Source organism: Aythya marila, assembly GCF_965140915.1.
Source record: "Aythya marila genome assembly, chromosome: 1".
NCBI classification, from domain to species: domain Eukaryota; kingdom Metazoa; phylum Chordata; class Aves; order Anseriformes; family Anatidae; genus Aythya; species Aythya marila.
The window spans coordinates 97,108,973-97,121,884 of record NC_139042.1 but is presented as its reverse complement, the minus strand read 5'-3'; the positions used below and the strand labels follow the sequence as shown (position 1 = coordinate 97,121,884).

Sequence of the window (12,912 nt, the reverse complement as noted above, 5' to 3'; positions counted from 1 at the left end):
AGGAATTTGTATCACTGAAGATAGAAACGAAGTGTGTTTGAGAGAAGGAAATGCAATTGGCAACTGAATACTCAAATAAACTCAATAACCAGGAACCACTGCTGACTCATGTTGGCTTCAGCTATTTTGCTGGACACCTGGCAACAGTATTACAGTGTGATCATTGCTGGAACTGTACAAGTATGATTCATTCTTCTGTTGGGCTTTTCTGGTTGTCAGCTTCTTACTCTGTTTTCTTAAAATAACCTGGACTACCAGTAAAAGTATGCATGTGTACCACAGATGCACATACATGGAAATACAGTGTATTGTATACAAAAGATTGTTGCCTGCCAGACACATCCGGTTCTCACTTTTTGTAACTTGCTGTGTTTTCCGTAATCAGTATGCTGCTTTTTACTTGGTAATGATATCTGAGATTTCCAAAGATAATAGAAGAGTGTTTAAATGAGAATATTTGAAGGTGAGCATTGGCAGTGTAACGTTCCAGTAACAGTCCAGAGACCAATGTTTCTACTTGAAAAACTAAACATTTTTATACCCCATCTTTCTGATACTACTTTAGCTATCAGATGCTGACAAAATTAATGATGGCTAATACATAATACAGTAAAAATATGTGCTAGTTTTTCTCCTCTGAGTCCCACATACTTACTGGAAAAGTGGTAGAGAAGCCTAGGGAGATCAGTTGGAACAGTAAAAGAAAAAGGCTGGGGACCAGGGAATCTTTCTGAACTGCTTATGATACAGACAACCTAATGGATATTTGCAAATTGCAAATTATGATTGAATGGAAGTAGCTTTCTCCCCTCTACTTCCCATGCTTTAAAGTGGAAATTTAGAAAGGTTGTATCTGGCAGAGTAGGGAGAGGAACTCGAGTACCTGATTTTCTACCGGATGCCTTCAAAGACTAAGGGTGGGAGGTGTAGCTTAGACTTTGAGATTGCAAGAGTTAAGCCTGATTTTACATCGTGGTTATGCCTTCTTGATATGGGTGGCTGCAGAGACTGAAGACTAAATTAAAACCTATGGTTAATAAGGGTAGCCAAGTAGAATTAATAACAGACAAATTGATTAACGCAACTTTAAAAGATGTTTTTCACCATTTAAAGATGTTTCTATACATCGCTTTGCTCTTAAAAAAAAAAAAAAGAAATCTTTGCTCTGCAGACAGCCAAAAAGCTGTGCTTGTGAATGTTAAAAATGACCTTGAGCAGAAGAACTCAAAGGTTGTTGGTGGTTTTGTACTGAATAAAATGAACTGGCACAGCAATGTGAAAAAGCTGCATGAAGTTTCAGGGCCCTGATTTAACAAAATGCACTTAAACATGGATATAGTCACTATTCTGTAAATACACATGTAATTCCTGAGCAGTACACAAGTTAAATACTAGAATAAACCAAACTCATGAGTGTGTGTCATGTGAAGTGTTGCTCACATTCTTAGATGGGTATCTGAGATGTCTGAAGCAGGAAATGAACACCCCCCTCCCCCAAATGAACAGTGCTATCTCTGCAAGTAATCAACCTTGCTTTTTTGAGATGCACCCTATTGAGAAGTGTCCCCCAACCCAGGTTTGGAAGACACTGCTTTGGGAAAAACACTTGCAGAAGATTCATTGCCATGAATGCTCAAGTCATTGGGAGAACTGAATTAAAGAACTGGTTTTGCTAACAAGGGGCAGAGCAGAGGGAGAACTTAAAGATGACTTGGAAAGGAAATTGCCTGGGTGTTAAATGAGACCTTGGTAGCACAAGGCTATTTCCTTTCTAAGTGTAAACACTGATAATCTGTTAAGACTTTTTTTTTTTTTTTTTTTCCCCCCCCTGTGGATTTGGAAAGAATTGCAACATTTATTTCCTTCAATCCACAATATTCAGTACTTAACCTTCTTAGCTACTGCTTAAGTATAACAGTTGTACTAGTAGGCAAAAGGAAGCTAATAATATAGCTAACATATTCTTATACTAGAATAAGAATATTAGTTCTATTAAGTATACTTGAAACTAATGCACTAATTATAAGGCTTCTCTGCTTTCACTTCTTTGCATGTTTTCCATGACTTTAGTTAAGATGGGTAGAACTTAAGTAGATGTAACTAGCACTTCATAATTGTGTTTGTGTGCGTTTTCACGTGCACTTCATTTTCCTTTAACTGTTCTAAGATTTGTCTATATTAAAGTTTTATCTGTTATTTCTGTACTGAGTTTGTATCTGGTGATGTTTCCATTTTCATGACAGCGCACCTATTTTTACTGTGTTAGTACTAATTAATGGCACTATGTTAGTACTACTTAATAGTACTAGCACTATGAAGACCAATTTATCAAAATTTCTATTTATTCAGGTTACTTAAAATAAGTAGCCCCACTTACCTAATTTGCAGTTTAAAAAAAAAAAAGTCACTGTTTTTACACCACAGCTCACAAAGAAAATTAGAATCATAATTTACAAATTCTGTCTCTAGAAGACTCTCAATGTGCTGTGCTAGACCTTGGGCTGCTTCTGATACTGCTAGGAACACAGGTCATAATGTTGTGTGCCATGGCCACAGGACAATTTTACATCTGTTACTTGTTAATACTGGTACCAGTGGAGCATATCTGTGTTTGCTTGCAAGAGAATTTTTTTAAATCAATAGCATCTCTGTATTAGCAGATACAGTTTTATTTAGTAATGGGGTCCAGGTGTGAAAAGAACAGATTATATTAAACTCTGCCATCTTTGTTTTCTTTTTAACTTATTTTATTTTCTGCATTGAGCTACAGTGTGTATAAAATAACTGCCCTATGCTTAAAGTATAATCAGAATCAGCATTTAGAAAATGGTACAATTAAAGCTCCATGGACAACCTGTACTTGGACTGGTTGTAAAGTGCTGGTCTTGTCCGTTACTGGGTTTGCGTGTGCTTGTGCGAGCATGTCTGTATAAGGAGCCAAATGGATAGTGTTACTTCGGAGAACAACATGCCTTGGTGCAGTTGCTGGCCATGAGAAATTGTAGTCCCAAAGACCATTTTTATCAGAAGGTTAGAAATAAATGCCTGTCCACCTTCACAGATAGTATGGTGCCATGATGGTTGTATTCTTTGCATATGGGCATACAGTTTGCTGCTGTAACTTCTGGCTTGGGTACTGTGTAACAACACCAGTGCCTTCTGTGTGAAGTTCTTAAGGTGGTCTGAGTTGGAAAGTGTTTGTTGGACTGTTGTAGCCCTGGAAGAAAGCTGGTAATTTGTATTTGGGTGTTTTGGCAGGGGCACACAATGTGTCCCATGTTTGGCAGTAACCACTACCTGGCTTGAAAGCTGTCATTGGACCTTTAAATTGCCCTGTTCAGCTGGAACATTGCAACATGAGTTCTTTGGTTTTGTTTTGGGAGTTTTCACAATTCCTGATGTTTGGAGAACCTGTAATATATTTTTGTTTCCCTACATGTTAGGAAAAAAAAATTAAGAAACCATTGATGTTGCATGTTCAGTTGTGCAGACCATGAAAGTACTTCTCAGTATTTTCTGCTAGACTGACGTGTAATATAAACTACTTAAGTTGGTCTCACCTAATCCCTTTTCCTGGTAACTCTGGCGTAAACTAGAAAGTTTTCTAGGAAACACAGTGTAGGACCCATTACTTCAAAAAAAAAAAAAAAAAAAAAAAAAAAAAAAAAAAGAAGTGTAATAGGCCAACAGACAGAACTTTTTTTTAAACCACAATTGGCTGCCTGTCTGGTGTTTTGTTATTCAAGGGGCACAAAAAGAAAACGTTTGTGCAGAACAATTAATGAACCACATGTGTGGATCTGATCAATCTCCGTTTGCCAGAGTCCCAAAATGGATGAGAAGGCATGCTTGGTTGTGTGCCATTCCCATATGGCTGCGAACCAGATCCAGTCTGGGACCTTCCTGCGAGGCAAACCTTGAGAGCATTCTGAGTAATGGCAGAGGTTATTCTGACATCCAGGCGCTGTGGGAACACTGTGGCCCTCTGTCCAAACGTAATAAACGTGTTAGAAGCCTTGGTGGGTCTGTGGAAAGTCCTGTGTATTGTACAAGTTCCTCCTCTACCAATATAAAAGGTGCTCTCACTAGCGTTACTTGAATCTAGCATGTAACATGGTTAGTTGTTTAACAAGGAGGATATTTTGTGAGAAAAGCCATGACTCTTGGGAATGACGAAGTGAGTCTATTTTAGTGGTAGGTGGAGGATAGTGTCATAACAGTTGTGACATTACTGCCAAAGCTGTGTCCTTCTTCAGTAAACTTAAGTGTGTTTTGCTCTCGTCTAGGAGTACATAGTACTTTAAAGACCCGCTATACAAAACCAGACTAACTTAAGCCATTAATGTTCAACTAGAAAAGAATTAGAACACCCTCTGCTGGTGTGAATGGCTCTGTTTTCCTCTTCTCCACAAGGACATGCATGGTGTATATCCTAGAAATAGTAAAAGATGATTCTCAAGTGTGATAACTTTTCTTGATCACGCTGAGATTATTTTGACCCATTTGTGTTTTTTTGCCTGCAGAAATTTGATAGTTTGAATAATACCACCACTAAAACAGACATGAAGATAAGGTGGTGATGTTTTTTCTTTACTTTTGGACACGGGAATCCATATTATTTCCTCAGTAGGAGTACGAAAAGTTGTTATTCATTGGGAAATTCTTTCTTCATGAAACTGGAGGGTGTGTGTGCAAGTATGCTTTTGAAGAAAGTGGCCACATCTTAAATATGTTGATAGTTGCATTTGCATGACACTGCCACATCCATTGGGTAAATCTGTGGTTTCATAGAGTAACAATGTGTGCCTTGGGCCTTTCCTACTGGTTATCTCTGTGCATTCACTAAAGTTTTTAGAAAACTTCTGTGTCACTTGTCAGATGATGAGCAGTCAAGAGCAGAGAGGCTGGCTGTCTTTATTTCAGTTCCCCAGTACGTGCGCTCATGCCCTCAAACTCCTGGTAGGCCTGTCGCATGTTAATATCCTCTTTGCTCCTTCCTTCCCAGCTCGGGATGAGTGAGAAGGAAATAACAGGGTCAGATGAGGAGTGGACGCTTCTTAATTTCTCCTCATAAAGCATGTCTGATGCATGCCAAACAGTCCTCCTCATGTTCTTGACCCTCCTCCTCTTACGTGCCTCGCCAGGCTCGCAACCTGTTGAGATGGGGGCTGCCCGGTCTTTGAAGAAACCCTTAGTTCCCAGCAGGTACAGACAGGGTTCCTGTGGCCCCGAAACGCTGAGCACCCCTCTATCTACCTGTGTTGCTGGGAGCAGCCTGAGCCAGGGCACGGCACCGCAGTGCTCCCGGACTGCACAGCCGCGTGGGGAAGGGCACTGTGCTGGGGGTGGAGAGGGATGGCGATTGCTATGCAGGGAGCCTGCTCTGTATTAATAACAGCACCCTTCCCAGTAGATGGTTGCTTACATAATTTTGTTATGAAAGAACGCTGCCGGTTGAACTGTGTTCATCTCTGCTGCTTATGAAAGTGTCCCTTCAGCACGCCTGCAATACACTGCCTGCTGCAAGAGAAGGGTTAAGAGCAGACAACATCCTGTCAAAGACCTTGTTTTTAATTTTGCCTCTCACACGGGCACAGATCCGGCTAAGAGCAGCCCAGATTAGTTCGGAAAACCTTTGAAGAGATTTAAGATGTCCTTCAGCCAGTTTGAAGGTTTTTGTCTTGCAAATCCAGTACAAGGGCGCCTGCAGGCATCTCGACCCTTGCTGTGCTGCTGATGCAGCTCAAGGTCACGCTAACCCGCCCTGTGACATTCAACAACAGCAAAAAAATTATGCGGTGAAACTGCTTCAGCATTCAGCCAACCAACAACTTCCTCAGCTCCTCACTAAAGGAAGAAGTGTGTATTTTTTTCTTTTTTCTTTTTTTTTTTCTTTTTTTTTTTTTTTTTTTTTGGCTTCGTAGATTTTTGCTGCAGGAAATAATCCAGGATTTCTGGTGTGTGTGATGACAAGGTCATTTCTTAATTAGAACACATGTAAAGAACAAAGCTAAATGGCTTCAAAACAGCTTTGTAGTTGATGGAGAGGATTTAAATTATTTAAAGAGATAGTCACCCAAGTATGATGGAAACTGAATTCTAAACACATTAACTCTTTCAGTACGCTGCAGTTTTCATATGCTATTCAAAAGAAAATGTCAAACTTGATGAGCAATATTTCAATTGCTGTTAAATGAACGTTTTTACATCTATTTATAGTTGGGATTGTATTATGCATTTTCTTATCTGAGTTATGAAAGCCAGGTATTTATTTATTTACAGTGAAATATGCCGTGCTGGCTAGAGATCAAGAGATAGCCATAGGAAATTGCTTTCTAGACATGAGAGACTTAATTTCTACCATATTTCATATTTTAGTGAATTTATTAGCATAAATGTGTGTGTGCGAATTACAGTGCAAGCATGCACGTATTGTTTCAGAAGTGCTACTGGAAGAAAATTGGACTACTATAAAGGTGGATTTGAGAGAAAGGAATGGAGCTTGAGAGGAGAGAATTGGCAATATAAATGGCAACTTCACTTAGTTTTAAAGTACTGTGAGCTGTCTGGAAAACCTAATTGTAGGAGGGATCTCGGAATGTGAATTGTGTTCCCCAGGTTTGTCTGTGTGACTGAAAGTGCAGAGGCATTGGTTCAACAGTCTGAGACGTGGTTTGGGGTGGCTGTGTGTGTGACCTGTCCACCCCTTTAAGCCTGTCCCCAACATTTCCTCCCCTGATCTGATTTTTGGCCTTCCTGTGCTGTGAATTCCCTGTTACCGACCAGGTGCCCACACCTCTGCGGTCACCCCACGTGTGCGGAACCCAGTGAGCCACCGGCCAGCTCGCCCTCGTAGCACGGCTGCTCCTGCTGGCAGCATGTCCCCACGGCACCTGCTGTGCTGGCAGCTTTCAGAGGGGAAGCGCGACCTGCCCTGCCCTGCCCTGCCCTGCTCTGCTCTGCAGAACCTGGCTTTTGTCGCTAGCACACAGCAACAGCAGCAGAGGCACTGGGTAGGGGTTCTGCTAGCCAACTTAGAAGACGGGCTGTGTGTGCACTCAGAGATGCCACTGCATGGTGCATCGGGGAATTGAAACGTGGAGGAATAAGTCTTCCTTCTGCAGTCAGAAGTTAAGCACTGAAATCTCCCAGCTGAGTGTTTCATGTGTAAATGACATGGAATATACTAGGAACATACGACAATATCTCTTGTTCTTTCTGTTTATGGTTTCTAGGCTTTTTTTTTTTTTTTTTTTTTTTTCCTGGGTGAATCTTGTTCAGCTGGAACAGGAGGTGCAGCAAATGTCAAATGTCAGGCTGAAATGGAGTATGCTTACAACAGACAGATTGTGCTGGCTTCCAGAACCTCCTTGTGAGAAAGGAGGAAACTGCATTTGCCAGGACAGGGAGGGAAGAGCAGGCACTGCAACTTGTTTCCCCTTTGGGCTGCTTTTCTTCCCTTCCCTGTGCTGTCTGTCTTCAGATGAGGCTTGTGAGGAGAAAACAGTGGAGGAAAACAGGTTCCACACAAGGAAAATGGATAGGACAAAACGGATCTGCTGCGCGAAATTTGTATGTTCTTGCCCTTGCCTGGGGTGTGCTGTGCCCTTAATATTATGGGAGACCTAAGCTCACCTGCTAGTAATTCCTAATTTACTGTCCTAATTCATCGATTTGTTATCACTAATTGTACTTCATTTACTTCTGTGTAGTTTCCAGTACCTAAAGGGTTGAAAGGTTGCTGTAATTGGCACCCGCAGCTGCTCTTTCTTTTGACAGGGGATAATTTTGCAGCCTATGCTTTGTGTGACAGCTGCCTAATTGGGCATTCTCCCCTTGTAGCAAGCCTGCCTCCTCCAGCCTCCCTGCTGACAAATGGTGGTGGATTATAGATGAGGACACGCTGACCCGTTCGACCTTGCTGAGACAGCGGGGAGGGGCCTCCTGCTACTTGAGGGAAGCTTTGGGTCATTTAAAGGACAAGGTCATGAGCCAGGTGGGGAAATGACATGATATCACATGACAATAGCCTGGTGACACGGTCAGTATGTCAAGGGCAAACTCATCAGTATTGATTATGCTGCTTTTTTATGGTGTCTCTGTGAAGCCACTGATATTTCAAAACTATTTTGCTAATTTATTCTAGGTGAAGTGCCAAATGCTATTTTCAGGGTTATTTTTAGGAGTATTTGTACAGTATTTTCTTCTAACTACAGATCACATACAAAAGCAGCGTTATTAAAACCCTGTCAATAATAATTTACAGGCTTCGTCTTGATGGTTTTGGCACAATGTACATTTGCGAGGACTATGAGAAAAATACCAGGAAGGGTGAAAATCCCTGCTTTTAAATTTCAGTATTTCACTGTTCATTCCTACTTGAAAGGCAAGTGTATGAACCTTTATGAAAACGTGTATCCACATACGTATGGCTGACTCATGTGGGGAAACTCTTTAAATAAAAAGAGCCAAAGAGAAAAGTTAAATATAAATCATGTGTTTAAAGAAAAAGTCTTCCATTAGCTCAGGGGTGATACAGTGAAGATAGCCCTGCCTATTTTAAGCAGCAATACAGTACCCAGCTATGCCAGCCAATAAAAACCTGCTAAGTGGGTTTTAGAAAATATGTTGTGAATACAAGTGACAATATTTTGAGAGCATCTTCATGTTGCATTTCTATGCTAATAAACTTCAAGGTAAACGAACAGCTTGTTTGACATTTGCTATGTTAGACAATAATAAAATGCTTTCTTCTGGAGTAATTAGATTTGATAGATTGATTATGTGAAAAGGTAAAGATAAAAACAGTCAAAAAGAAAACTCTCTTGAAGCAAGTTACTATCCGTTTCTGAAGGCTAATGGGATCACTCAGCTGCCCAGCAGTCTGTTGCACACGCACCCACACGTGTGCACAAATACAGGCACGTGCAGACACACGCAGCAGGCGCAGAGTTTCTGAAACAGCCTGCTAAGTACAGAGGGGAGTGTTCACCCCAGCACGCAGTTCGTGTTTCTGTGAAATCTGATTTGGTGTTGGATGCTGTTATGTCTGAATCTCGTCAGTTCACCAGGATGTAATTTTACTCCCCTGAGGTAAAAAGCCGTCAGTGGTAAAGTGTGATAAATTAGTTCACTCAAGTAGACGCGCGTGCGTGTGTGCGTGTGTTTAATTCTGACCTTGCCGTGCATGTGTTTAGCTACTCTCAGTGCCCGTGTCAAGCTTGGTGGAGGTTTAATCCTGTGCCCTTGTACACGTATGCTTGATTAGTAGTTGTGGTTATCTCAGCAGAAGACATTCCGCCCTCCTCCTTGTATTGGTCGGGACCCGGGCATTGGGGAGTCAAGTCGAAGGAGAAAGAAAAGAGATTTTGCATTAGTATTCTATGAAAGCCTTACTGTCTGCAGAACAAATTGATTGCTACGGTGTACCTGTGCTTGGCACCACTGCTGTGAAAGAAAGGTATGGTTGTAATCTGTTTTATTGTATTACATATTGTGACACTCCAGGAATGTTTAACATTCAGCTCTTCTGTGGCACATGCTAGAAGTCTAAGTAAAGAAAAATATGTGAATGAATGAAAAGTATGTGAGCCTGTCATATCTGCAGCTTTGTTTACTACAGTGAACTAAGTAGCCCCTGCTAATAAGACAAATATATTGCATATGCCAATGGCAACATAAGGAGATAGGTAACAGAATTCTCTATATTATATACAGTTTCTCACGTCTGTGTCAGTGGCTGCTACATACCTATACAGATAAAATTCCAGTCAATATTGCAAGTGTGATTTTTTTTTTGAGCTTTTAGTAAGATAATAAATGGGAAATACTTATATTTGAACATCGATGTGTTTTGTCTCTTTAAATGAAAATGGGTTTTTTCCCCAGTTTTTGATCTGCTGCACTGGTCTTGCATGGAGGGGTATGTGAGGGGATGTATAAAGGTAGGGAAATCTTAGACATGCTATCAGTGATAAAACAGAACATGAAAAAGCTGAGAAGTCTTTACAGTATTTTAGCCTTCAGTCCTTCCTCCCCCAACCATGTAAATATGCACCCATTTTTTAAAGAGAAAGCTAGTGCTCTTCATTTTCTCAACTCTGTTGCAGACTTTACACAGTTGATTTTCTGGTTTTATAGGTGCTCTGCTGATCTTGGGTGTGCATTTGTGAAGTATGAAGTGCTCCATTAATAAGATTCAGGCTGTTTCACAGAGAGCTGTGCTTAGTGCTTCATTCTTGGCATCCCTGAAGTTGTGTTTGTGATTATTTGGATGTTTGCTTGTGGTCATTCCAAAACATCTGAAAAGTCTGCTCTTGTCATGTAGACATTCCCAACTAATTAAGTTTAGGACAGGTGGCAGACTTGTCCTGGACATTTAAATCTGGATGCAAACTGAATCTAATAACTTGAAGAGGAAATGAAAATCCACCTTTCCAAGTGTGTTATCATTATACACGAGCCACAGATGTATCTGAAATCCTCTCTCTGCTCATTGTCTGGGCAGGTGACAAGTAAATGGCTTGCTTTAAGGAAATGAAGGACTTAGGAAGCACTGTATGCTGAAGAGCAGACATGCACTATAATAGTTACTTCCGTCATATGGCCTTGCAGACTTAAGATTAACACTTCATAGATGTGTGGTATATTTATGAGTGTAAGCTTGAGCTTACATTTTACACCTTGTGAAGGGTATGAATACAGCCTTATGCATGTAAGTTGTTTATCATCTAGATCCTGTGATAGCTAAGAAAATTTCTGAGAACCCCAGATGCTGTGTTGTGATTGTTTGTACTCAAATGATGACTAATTTCATTAAAAGTAATTATTCAAAACTTACTTAAAGCAAATGTTTTATTAGTAAGCTGTTCTTCCCCCCTGGAATTCTTTTGGAAAACTGTATGATGTTGTAACATTTAGAGGAAAAAAAAAGGTTGATTTAAATAAAAATTGCACAATTTACACAGCAGTTCACAAGGTAAAAGGAATTGGCCATATTTAACAAGATATTGAAAGTTAATTGCAATACTACCACAGAAATGGTTAAATCGCATCTTAAATACTGCATTGGCTTTTTGTAGATTTTAACTAGTTAGTGGAAGGTTCTGAGCTCTAAAGAAGATGCTAAATAAATACAAGGCAATACTGCATTTCAATGTAATTAACTTTTGTTCATAAATAATTCAACCTGTGACTTTAAATAAATGATTAGAGGAAAAGAAAATGACATACGATTAAATCCAAGTCCTTGAAAACGTTTTAACAGTCAGGATTGCTGTGACTGCTTTAAGACTTCTTGTAACTCTGTTTGTTTGTTTGTTTTTTGTAGTAGTAGATCCAGTTTTGGAAGTAGTGGTTTTATTCTCTCCCCTCCCCCCCCCCCCCCCCCCCATCATTAGTGTATCAAAAGAGATATGAGGTAGGGTAGACTCCTGAGTTCACAGTTAAGAGGGAAGATGGTGCATGCTTTTGGTACCTCACTTTTGCTAGCGCCATGGAATATGTCAGCATGGATAGCATGTGATCTGTCTGGGTTTGTTCTTTTAAATGGAAAGTAGAAGTCTGTCTGCAGAATTAAAACTTGTACTGCCAGCTTTACTGAATCAGTGTGCCTGAAAACACTAAAATCTGCACGACGGTTTCAGACTAAAACTGGAGTGGACTGCTCTATTAGAAAGAATACATAAAATCATGTTTGAAAAACCATCTTACTTACAATGGAGGTAGGCAGTTGATTCCACCATTGGCTAACTGTGTAGCAGTCTTTCCTGTGGAGATATTGAATCAGGTATTAAGCCGGAGTTGATGCTTGAACACATCATCAAGTTGGGCAGATTTTAGAAGAATTCTAGTTTAGGCACTTTTTGAAAGGTAACTGTGCCCTCCTTGAGGCTGTGAAATGCCTGTTCCCCGTTGCCACCCCCTGTCCTTCTGTTATCATGCTTTAGCACGGTAAAGAAGAGGAAGTTGAGGTGTTGCATAACTTTTCTAAGTAAACAGATTTTGTGTGCAGATATTGAAGACAGTCTTAACTCAATCAGTGCTGTAGCTACCAGATTCCTCTTAATGCTAAAGGCAGTTGTGTAATTAATGGCCTTGTGTACTGAATGGAGACTGCTGCTAAACCTCCCGAGGGAATTATTTTGTCTATTGTGTTGGTTAACTTTCCCTGAAAATTAAGTGTTGCTGATACTCCGTCGTGGTGATGGGGGAGGATTTTTACAAGGCCTGATGAAATAAACTCCAGCATTGTTTTTCCTGACTACTGGACAGAGCATCTGCAGCAGCAGATTCAGTTTGAATGATTAAAGTATAACCATTAATAAAAGCATGATCAGGGTTACTTCCAGGGGCAAGTGTGGTAAGATAAGGAAATGCAAAACTGCACTTAAAAAAAAAAAAAAAAAAAAGAAAAAAGTGTATTTCTTTAAAAGATGTTCTCATTGTATAGTCACAGAATGAACTGAGACCTGTTTCTGGCAGTAGCATGAATGCCCTATTGCTATCATGGTAAATGATTTAGAGCAGGCAAGATTAATAATCCTCTTCTTTGTTCAATCTATTCTGTTGAAGCCATTTGGAAACCTTGGAGCTTATTAAAAGTTCCAACCATCTTTTTTCTTTTCTAACTTTTTTTTTTTTTATGGATCTTTGCTTCTATAACATCAACCTTAGGTGGCACTGCCTATTAGCAGTTAGGGTTTGAAATACTGCTACACCTCCCAAACTTTTTTGTGAAGCTGGTGGCAGTCACGATGTATTTTCTCACCCTCTGGCAAAGGGTTAAGTATGGCAGGTGTCTGCAAGTTCTACAAATGAATAACCACAGTAACTAAGTTTTTTCGTAGGCTTGGTCAATTTGGAAACTTCTGATTTGAATACAACTCTAAGATCAATTTAAAATGTTTGTCC

At 40.1% G+C, this 12,912-nt stretch overlaps 1 protein-coding gene across 6 annotated transcripts in view; it reads left to right on the top strand.

The window, feature by feature from the left end:
- The window catches only part of NRIP1 (nuclear receptor interacting protein 1), a 145,060-nt gene that overhangs the window by 102,362 nt on the left and 29,786 nt on the right, over positions 1 to 12,912 (top strand). The window contains exon 1 of one of the 6 annotated variants that reach the window (XM_082783444.1): positions 9,274 to 9,460. The exons of the other annotated variants lie outside the window; for them this stretch is intronic. The gene's annotated coding sequence lies outside the window, so the exon portion shown is untranslated. Of the gene's footprint in view, positions 1 to 9,273; positions 9,461 to 12,912 lie in introns of those variants that run through there. 6 annotated transcript variants of the gene reach the window in all.